Here is an 11,986-nt window from a genome sequence, read left to right as displayed (position 1 = left end):
GTGTCAGTTTGTGTCAATATGAAAGTACAGTACATGCTCAATATATTTTATCTTCCAAACGTTCAGGGTCCGTTCGGCGGATTTGTATCTATTGACATAAATGGGAATTCCAATGCTGTTCGAGATTCGCTTTATCTCAACTAACCAGTCACTGGCTTCAGAGGAACAGTCTAGCCAATAGCCAGATTGCCATCGATAGGAGGCGAAACACGCGTTTGTCATCTAGTTATATTTAAATGTAATGCTACTAACAGACAAAACGGTATAGTCATTTAAATTCCATTTTTAAAACAAGTAATATTTACTGTGTTACTTTGTCATTTAGGCTTTTAACTAGTAAAACATATCAAACTGGCTGTTACTACAATGTACTTTCACTTTGAGCTGTGACAGATTTTAGACCACAGATCATTGTCCCTGCTTTCACTTTCTGTAATGGTGTCATTTAGCACACAAATGAGTAATTTGATCTTTCTAGTGGTCACTGGTGGTACTTCACTCCCATAGAGGTGAGGAGTAGTTATCCTGGCAACTAAAAAGGTAGGAGGGGGGGATGGACGATGTATCAAACCTTCTAAATATGAGAAGAGGGGAGTTGACCATAGCTACCAATTAAATGCTAGCTATTATTTTATAAGAGTATAATAGATCTATCTAGAATCTAATTGGATTCTCTGGGTTCCCTCTCCTGATATTATCATTAGAATGATGGATAAATCTCTCCCTCACAATCCAACAGAGGTCTCCAGCTCTGACTGATCTGGATTGTATACTGGTTAATAGTGCCGGCTTTTCTGCCATTGATAGGCATGATAATAAGAACGATGTAATTGTGCAAAATTGCACATTCACCCTGGTCATTAATCCCCCCCCCTGTTGTCTGTACATGCAGTCCAAATCTGACAATATTGTCTGCGGCCTTTTCTTCGGGTGTGGTGGGGGGGGTCCCGTTGATGTCGTGGAACATTATCATTGACTAGATTGTTCAGCGGCACAGCTAATATTGTTAATGATATCGGCAGTGCCACAAATTCTACAGTGTGTACCCAGCCTTAAGGTGCCCATACACTGCTGCAACGTCTCGCAGCAGTGTTCGGACACCTGATACCCTGCAAGCCGGCGGGACCTTCCCGGTCGCAGGGATGCATGCGATCCCTTGTGATGGATCGCATGCGTCCCTGCTTCCCACCCGCCTCGCTGCCTGGAGGCATGTCCTAGAACGGGTGGTCAGACAGGCAGCCGGTCCGACCACCCGGTCGGGTCCGATGCACATTGTCAGGCATGTCAGGGAGAGGCGATTTGGCCCCATTTAACGGGCCTATTGGTCGCAATCGGCCGAAATCAGACCAAACCGCCTCAGATTATGGGCACCTTAAGACTGTAAAATAAGCAGGACACCAGTCAGGCGGGATACGGTCTTTAGTTGACTTACATCGGGTCGACCACTGAAGGTCGATAGTTAAAATGTTGACATGAGTTTTTCACGTAATTTGGACAAAAAAGTGACAAACTCACATTGACCTTTTGAATGTCGAGCTTTCGATGTTGACTTATTTCAGGTGTCAACGTAAGGCCTGTTGACCGAAATTGGGTCAACCCATTGACCCATACCCGGTCAGGCAGTGTGGTGGCCAATGGAATCTGCGTGCGTGGTTCTTTTTACCTGCACGGTACATTGAGTACACGCAGTACCCAGTCTACAGAAGTGTGTTTGCATCACTTAGAGCCATCCGCTAAAACTCTGTCTATAGATGATAAAAGGATAAAAGAGCTCTGATACATGAAAGGGCTGCGATAAAGGGCTGGGAGAATTACGGGCCGATCGTATCAATCTGTGGGAGCTGCGCTAGGAATATTTCTGCAGAATCTCACCGGAAGCCCTCTGGGGAGAAGTATAGACAGGTTGATTGGGATAATCTGATTTAATCATCTTCTCTCCTCCGTTAATGTGCTGTCACTATGCTATTGTGCGATTGTGTGCACACAAAGCGTCGCTAAATCACTGCGCTTTCTCTGTCAGACACCCAGGAACCTGCTATAAATTGTGTGCGTCCTTGTGGGCAGATAATAGGCTGCGTGTGATCTGGCTGGGCAATGATACGGCGCCTCTGCTGTTCCTGCACTGACTGCTGATGTCACCTCTGATGTCCCTGTATGTTGGTGATGAGCAGCCGGGGATCACTGTCAGTCGGACGAGGAAGAAATCTCTGCGCTGAACATCATCAGATGCTAATGAGGAATTGTTTATTACATATCATCGCTCACTAACAGATGCTTTCACATATAGGCAGCTGGCAAACGCATTTCACAGTCATTTACTGTATTACTGGGTGCCAACGGTGTGAAATCCATTAGTGACATGCTCAGATGCAGGCCGCACATGCCTGTGCAGCTGTATGATGGCTAGGACGTCCATGCTTAGACTTGTAGTTCCACAACCTAAGGAATCGCCATAGATGTGCCCAGCCCGACTAATTCTTTCTCTTCCTGTAAAATGGGCGTGATGGACAGAGTGAGCAGCTGCTGTATACAGCATATCTATGTTAGTACCGCAGAGGTGTCTTGTGTATATAGACTCCTCCTGAAGGCTTCTGGGATCTGCTGCTGCTGCTTCCGAAGGTGCAGCATCTTATCACTCTGAGAGTACTTTGCCTATCTGAGTAGCCTTCAGCCTTACGGGCCCCATACATCAGCAATTAATTGTGACAATCCTCAGATCTGGAGATGATTGTCACAATTAATCTTTAATCTGTGGGCTCCCCCTTTTGGTGATCCCGATCAAAAATTGATCGGGATGGCCAATCAGATTTTTAAACATGTTTAATAATCTGGTATTATCTGCGGTTCTTTTTTATATGTGTGGGCATTCCCGTCTTGTCTTCTTCTTCTATTTACATTATGAAAAGAAGTAACATCTGAAATGACAATCGATTTGAGTTGATGTATAGGCACTTTCCAGATATGAAGATGAAATCTTTAGACGGGAAAAATCTGCCGATCACTGAAATAAATCTGTAATGTGTGGGCAAGTCAGATAGATTGTAGAATCCATTTATCTGGCCAAAATATCACTGGATCTGGAAAACCATTAATTGTGATTGCTGATGTAACCCTCCATATCCTTTAACACAACCTACACCTACTAAACCCCCCCCCCCCCCCCCCCCCCCACACACACACAGCCTAACGCTTGTCCTCCTACCCCTAGAACACCCTCAACCTGGCCCAAATCCTTCAGCCTAACCCTATCACCCCAAACACACACAGCCTGACCTTAACCCTAACCTTAACATCCCGCAATACCTAACCCTTATTCCAAATCCCCAATACACCCACAGCCTAACCTAACACCACACACACAGCCTAACCCTCATCCTCCAACACAGCCAATCACCACACAACCTAACACTTATCTCCTAACCTGGCCCAAACCCTGCAGCCTAACACTATCATCTCCAAAGGTTATACCGCAGCACACACGCAGCCTGACCCCAACCCTGCAGCCTAACCATAACTACCTAACCCTTATTCCCTACCTCCAACACACCCACAGCCTAACTTACCCCCCCCCCCCCCCTATTTACAAACACACACACACACCCTTAAGGTGCCCATACACACGCAGATTTATCTTCAGATCTGGCTGGTTGGAACAAAAACATGGTTATGGATGAACATGACAGTTGACCATTTGTTTGGAAATGCTGGAAAACGGACAAGCTGTCACTCAATAACCATGTTTTTGTTCCAACCAGCCAGATCTGAAGATAAATCTTACTAGTGTATGGGCACCTTAACCCTTATCCTCACCCCCAACACACACTCTCAACCTGACCCAATCAATTGGCCCAAATTGGATGTGTTTGATGTCCCCCTTGGGTCCGATGTGCGGTACCATACACATTGGACTTGAACCAAATTCAGACCTGCTGCCTGTCCAACCTCCGACTCTGCCCCCCCACCCGTCAGTGCGATCCTGCTGAAACATATCACAGTAGTGTATGGCTGACTTTACCCTGCAGCCTAACTATTGTTGTTCTGTAGAGTTTTGGCATTTCAGATGTTGAAATTGTGACTATCGGCATGGTGACCGCCATCCATAATATCCCAGATGTCTGTGGTTCATGCTGCATTGTGTTTGATATATACATGTGCATATATATAGAGGAAGACCTGACCTATACACAGTGGTGTTAGGGTATAGAGGGAACACTGCTGTTGGGGGTCCCTGAAGACCGAGGTTGAGAACCACTGACCTAGCACATGTAGCCAATGCAATCAAACACTGCTCACTTATGTGTTCCAAAGTGGGCCCAATAGGTCAGGATCACACATCTGCTACGATATACCTCTGATATATACTGAGGCGTTCTACCCACAAATAGCCGCACACACTGTGTTGCTGCTTTTATGTTTGTTGTCTTCCCGTTATGCGCTCACACTTTGTATTCTGTTGGCCTCACAGTGCTCACCCACCATATTGCAGACAGGATTGGTAATTTGATATAGTCAGTGCATACAATGATGGTATGTAAATGCTTCAATTACTATTCTTGTTCTTAGATCTGAAGGTATTAAAGCCGTATGCACTGAATTTCTGGAGGCTGTTTTTTATTCAGTATTAGGTGCAGATAGACAGTGTTTTATATGGGAACACCAGCTACAAATTATTTCTTGTGTATCCTGTGTCTGACTGTCTCTACCACCCCATGTGTTATTGGGCCAGATGTATCAAGCTTCAAAAAATGATAAATTGGACAGTGATAAGTAACCAGCCAATCGGGTCCTACCTGTCATTTTTCAAATCAAGCCTGTAACATGACAGGTAGGAGCTGATTGGCTGGTTGTTATCACTCTCCATTTTAGCACTTTTTGAAGCTTGATACATCTGGCCCATTGTAACCAAAGCTCATAGTTTTCCCATCTGTGAGTTCTGTGATGCCCCCTCTAGTCCCTATTGCTGCTGGCCGGGTACCCTATCTGGGGTGCAGTCGGGATTCCGATGACGGAGATACCACTGAGAGTTATACCATACCCCCCCTATCTCCAGCCTCGTGTGCCAGCTACATTACTTACAGCCTTAAGGGGTGTACACACTGGCCACTAGCAGGTCGATTTTGCACCACTTCCAGCAGCAGCCCACGTGTACATTCAAATAGAATTGCACCGTGTGTCCACATTTTATAGCTAAAGTGCAGTGAGCTAAAATCAAATAGTCAAAATCAAATCGAGCCTGAATGGCACTGTGCATCCACACCTTTAGCTCTGACCTCAGACCCTTGTACTCAAGGTATGCTGGGCCCCTCCCATGATTAGACCACGCCCCCAAAATTATTACAGGGAGAGTGAAAAAACCCTCTAAAGTCAAGGGGGGGGGGGGGGGGGGGTATGTTATTGTCGCCCCCCTCAGCAGTAGAAGCACACACCTACAGCATGTGCTGTGCTGACAGCAGGCTCGGCATGAGCTCTCACGCTGTCAGTGAGACACTCATGCTGAGCCTGCTGTCAGCACAGCTCATGCTGTAGATGTGTGCAGCTGCTGCTGCCCGGGAGGGACGGAGGGGAAAGGTGGGTCGGACCAGGGCCCCTTCTGCAAGCCCGGGTAATTAGTACCCGCCCCCCCTCTTGGCGCCCCTGCTTGTCTATCATCACGTCTTCAGCCCAATCGTAGAACATGCCTCTTTCTGGACTTGTCTGTTATCTCGTCATCTGCTGCCTTGACCTCTTGTCTGACATCCCTTCGCCGGTCTCTGGGTGTGGATTATTAGATAGACAATGTCTAGATGGACAGGCAATAGGTCGACAGCGTCAAAATGTTGACATGAAAGGTTGACACAAAAAAGTTGACATGACTTTTTTCATATTTTTGTGTGTCAATGTCGACAACTGCTTCGGTACTGGTCTGTGTTACATCTCCGTGTCTGCTGTACCACAGTCTTGGGGGATGCGCCACAGTCATGAACAATCCATATCGCCACAGGTATTTTCAATTTGAATCAAAGTACCGTTACTATGTATTAAGCTCATCAGCGGCAGCGATAGACACTGCTCATGTGACTTGCCCCAGGAGGAGTCTGAAAAACTCTACTAGCGCCTGTGCACAATATCAGCTCCCAGAGGTAGACATGGAAAAAGGTCGACATGATGTTTTTAAAAAATGAGCCGACATCTGTCAACAGGCGGTATTTTATACCTTACCATCCACTACGGCGTGGTGGGAGAATATAATAGTGTGCCGAGTACAGCAGTCCATGTTGGCAGTATCAACATTCGGGACCAAAAAAATGTGATCTCGACCATTTGATTGTCGACCTAATGCTTGTGTCAACCTTCCGACCCTGTCGGCCTTACCCATGTCGACCTATTTCATGTGTCGGCCTAAGGCCTGTCAACCTTCAGCATGTGGACCGCTAAGGCAGGCATGGCCAAACTATGGCCCTCCAGCTGTTGTGAAACTACACATCCCAGCATGCCTTGCCATAGTTTTAGCATTCTCTAAAAGCAAAACGGTGGCAAGGCATGATGGGATTTGTAGTTCCAAACTACGGCTGGAGGGCCGTAGTTTGGCCATGCCTGCTCTAAGTAGTATTGTGCATCCTCGCACGTGTCTTGAATCACTCACCGTGCTATGGGCCACTTTACCATGCCTAATCAGAGTCCACATGGAGCGTAAAGCATAAAAACGTCCAAAAAGTTGAAAAGATGCAAAAAAAAACGTCAACTTTTTGACAATGTTGACCTAAATAAGAGTCGATCTACTGTAGTCAACCTAAAAGTGAAAAAGTTGCAAAAAAACACGTCAACCTTTTGGTGTTGGTGTTGATCTGTTGACATTTTGGCACCATATACCAATGGTCCTCAACCACGGTCCTCGGGGGACACCAACAGTCCAGGTTTTAAAGGTTTTTAATCTGTGAATAAGCAGGGATAGCCATAAAACCTGGACCGTCGGTGTGCCTTGAGGACCGCGTTTAAAGACCACTTCCATATACAGATGGAGCCATCCTTATCTAGCCATCTCTGGATAGCCATGGTGAGCCAAGGCTCACCAAGGCCTATTGTTCTCGGCTGCAATACAATACATAGAACAATACAGTAGTTAGGTCTACATGGGGAAGGTCAACAGTCAAAAGGTCGCCATTGTGTTTTTCACATTATTTTTGAGCCGACATGTGCCGACAGGCGGTATTTCATGCCCTACCATCCACTAGAGCATGGTGGGAGAATAAAATAGTGTGCCCGAAGCATGACGAGCGCAGCGAGCCATAGGAGGGAACGCGGTGCTACATTTCAGTGTCCATGTCGACTGTCGTAATTCAGGCCCAAAAAAATGTGAAAAACCCCATGCTGACCTTTTGACTGGCGACCTTCTTCATGTTGACCTAATGCTTGTGTCGACCTAATGACCCTGTCAACCTAACCCATGTCGATCTTCAGTCATGTCTACCTTAATGTATGTCGACCTAATGGTGTCAACCAACATGCTGGAGACCTAATGATCCATAGGCGTCTCATTACCAGTGTCGTGTTATCTCTGCAGCTATATCGACACAAATGTCAGCATTTATACTTATGGAATAAATGAGCAATGCATTCGGGTGCTGGAGTTATCTTTGTGGCTTTTCTCATCGCCTCATGTTCTTCTCCCTCATTACTTTGCATGATGTGTCTGTATCCTCGTTAATTAGCTGAGCGCGTCGTCTGTACCTCTAATGGTGTCCAGCAGCAGTGACTGGAATAAGGTGTCCGCTATTCTCAGCTGTCATAGTGCAGGTGGCTACATCACATTCAATGAAGTACTAATTAAAGGCCTAATTCAGACCTTTATGTGCGAACGTACGCAGCCTAGCGAACAGGTAAATGCCATCCGGCCCCCAGCACCCATGCTCCCCCCACCCCTGCCCCACCACGTGAATCACTGCATGTTCATGGCGACGCACATAAGATGCTGGGGGGTTCCCCTACCCCTTCCCTGCCCGTACGAAGGCCTTGGCGAGTGTGATACTATCTCAAAGATAGTCTGCACATGCACAGACTCGCAACATTGGAAACGTGGACGAATTATGCCCTAAGTCGCCTGTGCTCAAGCATGGATATCCTTAAAACCTGGACTGTAACGGTGGAGTGTGGGAAATCTGGAAGGGTCACATCGGGTCTGCTACACGGCGATTGCAAATGATAAAACCGAGAAAATACCCTCATTTGACGTTTTATTATTGTAACACGTATTACAGGATACTACCACAATTTTATTGTAATATAACACAAATAGCCTGTAAGTGCTGTCCCTGGGTACAATTGTTGTGAGTCAATGAATGAGATGAGAATGAATGTAAGCTTCTGACTAATGCTCAGTAAATTGCACTTGGTGAGAGATTAATATGTCATTATATAATAAATTTACAGCTGAAATGAGAATTCTCACAGGGCCGGAAGCAGCTCTTCTAGGTAAATAGAAGAGAATGAATGGAAGTCACCGGATGACTGTTTAAGATTCCCGTTTATTCCTCCTGTTAAACAGACGAGATAAGGAATCAGCTCCCTCCAGTTCCAGCTCTCGGTAGAGGTGAGACAATCGTACAATGGGATACATGTACTGTTAATGGATCGCTCCGTCTGCTGAGCTCACAGTAAATGATGGTTTCATCTCGCTGTTTAAGAAATACAAAACCAATTCCAACGAATCCATTTCTTTATCCTGTAGCTGGATATGATGCTGCCTGAGTTGGACGGAGGTGCGGGTTCCTGGTCGAAGTCGGGGCAATCATTTACAAGGCAAAATCTCCGTAAGATAAAATAACCGTTCCGCACAGAACTTTATAATGTAATGTTAAGGAAGACATTTAATTTTATTTCTCAATTCCCTTTGAGAAAAGTCTCCCTAATCTACAGCTCAGTCATCTGTATACTGTCCTGTATCTTCCTATTATTTCTGTACTGGGGAGACTGATCACAGCATCCTGATATGGAGAATTCCAACTTTGGGGAATTGCAAAGCAACGCCCTAAATTTTGGAACGTGGCCTATTATCGTGGCCCTCCTGCGAGGCCACGCCTCATTTCTGCCGCTGTAGGCGCATGGCTAGCACTCTGTCAGCATCTATTCACCTCTGCTCTGCTGAGCAGCGAATAGCAGGGGAGGAGTCCAAATGCCCCCTCCACACACACATCGTGGGACACTGCTGGCCCCGGGCGAGATGCGGCACAGTCCCACGAAAATCAGGACTATTGTGAGATATGTGTCCCTTGAAGACTTACCCACCCCATGCAGCCTAATCCTAAGTCCCCCCACACACACACTAGTGCCTAAACCTAGCACCCGATCCCCAGCCGCAAACGATCGCACCCCAAATAATTATCAGGATGCCAGCTGTCGGAATTCCTGCATCCTGATCCTGTTTGAGGCGCTGCTCTTCTGATGGTAGTTGGGATGCCAGGGTTGGTATACTAAACTTCACAATTCTGTCTGCCAGGATACTGACCGCATCCCCTGTACTGTCCCCACAAACAGATGTCACTATGGGGGATATTCATAAAACTGCAGAGAGCTAAATTACCAACCAATCAGCTCCACACTGTCATTGTCAATCCTTCAAGCGTTCCCTGAATATTCACCTCTTCAGGCAGCTTATCAAATTCCAGAACCAGCCACATAATCTTCATCATAAACCATTCCTATCACATTCACACTGTGCAGGACACACACATCCTCACTTACTGTACTTTCTCTTTCACACTTTTCATGGCTTAAAGTGGTTCTGGAGAGGTGGTGGAACTCCTTTCCCCCTAACTCTGATACCCCACCTGCGTTAGGTGGAGCCATACTTGCCTACTTTGATTTTCATCTCTCCGGTAGAAGCCTGGAGGGGCAACACTGAGAGACATCGCTTGGTCCCTCCCCCTTGCCATAAAGCTCCATGATTCGTGGGCCGCGGAGAGGGGTGGAGCTTAAATGACAAAAAATAATGCTATTGTGGCATTTTAGCCCCGCCCCTCTCCACGGGTCCGCGATTTCCGGTAAATGAACCACCGGGGAAGGGGGGAGCTGGGCTTGGCCAGCAAGTAGGAGACTTGCCCAACCTTCCCTGAGGGCCGGGAGGCAGACCCGATTTTCAGGAGCCTCTCAGGGAGGGTAGGCAAGCCTGGGCAGAGCCTAGACCAGTGACAGGAAATTTGTGCCCTACCTTTGTCCCGCCTGCAATTGCATGGGGACCCACAGCATTTTCATGGGGACGCCCATGAAACACGGAGTTTTCCCATTTCCCAGCGCCGCCACCACCCCCCTTTCTCCCCACTGCGAATGGCCCGGCAACAACGTAAAACACTGAGGCTGTTCAAACCCTGACCATTGGGACAGGGGTCGATTTCGGTTCACTGCGAGTGAATCAGAATCAGCCCGACTGCTCTAGCACTACATCTCTACATCACTGTATCTATGTGTGCTCATGTCTCCAGACACACGGCCTTGTAACACGTCTCCAATGCTGATCTGCAGGTGTCTACTGTCTGGTGCCGCACAAACTCTTATCACACAGCAATGTCACTGCACCTCCGTCTTGTCTTGCTGCACTCTGCTATTCCTGTGCTGACTCCCCCCGTTCTGCGGTTGGGCTTGATGTTCCTGTACTGAATGTCCCTGCCCTGCTTCTCTCCCATCGCACACTCCTCTGACAGCGCCGCTGTCCTGTCTCATATCACAGTAATATTAGCATACATTTCTCTGATTATTATTTAATTGCTGCTCGTGTGATGTCTCCTCTGAATATCGCTGTTTGCTGGGACCACAGTGCAGCCTGTCAGTCCAAGTACAAAACAGTTCAGGCGGCTGTCACATCCTGTGTCAGTAAATTACTGCAGTACACAGAGGCTACATCATCTTCAATTGAGTTGTATGTATATTATATACCAGCTGACTGTACTAATTGTCACTCTCATCTGAGACTGCGTGTACAGTATTATAGCTAAAGGATGAGCCTGACAAACCTACATTTTAATCTTGCCTCATCATACCTCCCAACTTTTCATGTGAAGAAATAGGGACACTCGTGCGGGCGCCCGAAAAGGGGGCGTGGCGTATGCAAATGAGGGCGCGGCTTATGCTAATTAGCCGCGACCGCACAGCGTCTATTCTACTACATTGGGGGGTCTCCCAACTGCCACCCCCCCCGCAGCGGGACAATGCCTGCCGCGGGTGGGACGTCGGGACAGGACCCGAAAATCGTGACTGTCCCGACGGAATCGTGACAGTTGGGAGGTATGCCTCATGCATGACACAGGGAACCAGGGCTAAAAGTGGACATGCATCCATCCATCTGGGGACCAATAGCAATGTGGGACCATAAAGAGTAGTCCGGCTGTTTGGTGAGACCACCGCCTATGAACATCTGGCCCTAAGAACTCTTTGGGTAAGATGTATCAAGCTTCAAAAAGTTATAAAGTAGAGAGTGATAAACAGCCAGCCAATCAGCTCCTGTCATCTTTCAAAACCAGCCTGTGACACGGCAGTTAGAAGCTGACTGGTTGTTTATCACTCTCCATTTTGAAGCTCAATACATCTGGCCCTTTGTCTTTAATAACTACTAGTCCCAGCATGGACCTGCACATCATGTTATATTCATTGCTTCTTTGCTAAGAGCAGCGAGTAACAGGAGGCCTCCCAATCGCACCCCACCACGGGACACTAAGGGGCCCATTTATCAACTAATATTTGTGGCTAAATCCCCGAAAATACACATTTTTGGGGGTTAGCCGCAAATATTAAGTAGATAACCAATGTATTAAAGGGGGGCCGCAGCAAGAATCTCCAATCCCTGCTGCAATTCCCCCTTCACCGCTGCATCCCCCATAGGTTTCTATGGAGGATGCAAAGCTGCCCGATGTATCAACATCGGGCATCCCTGGGCTATCGCCATTCAGAAATGCCGATAGCCCATTGTAGCCTATGGCTATGGGATCGCACTGACCTAGCGGCAGTGTGGTCAGTGGGG

The sequence above is a fragment of the Crinia signifera genome, chromosome 9 (assembly GCF_055691185.1).
Source record: "Crinia signifera chromosome 9, ASM5569118v1, whole genome shotgun sequence".
In the NCBI taxonomy this organism is placed as follows: Eukaryota; Metazoa; Chordata; class Amphibia; order Anura; family Myobatrachidae; genus Crinia; species Crinia signifera.
This window is presented reverse-complemented; position numbering follows the sequence as displayed.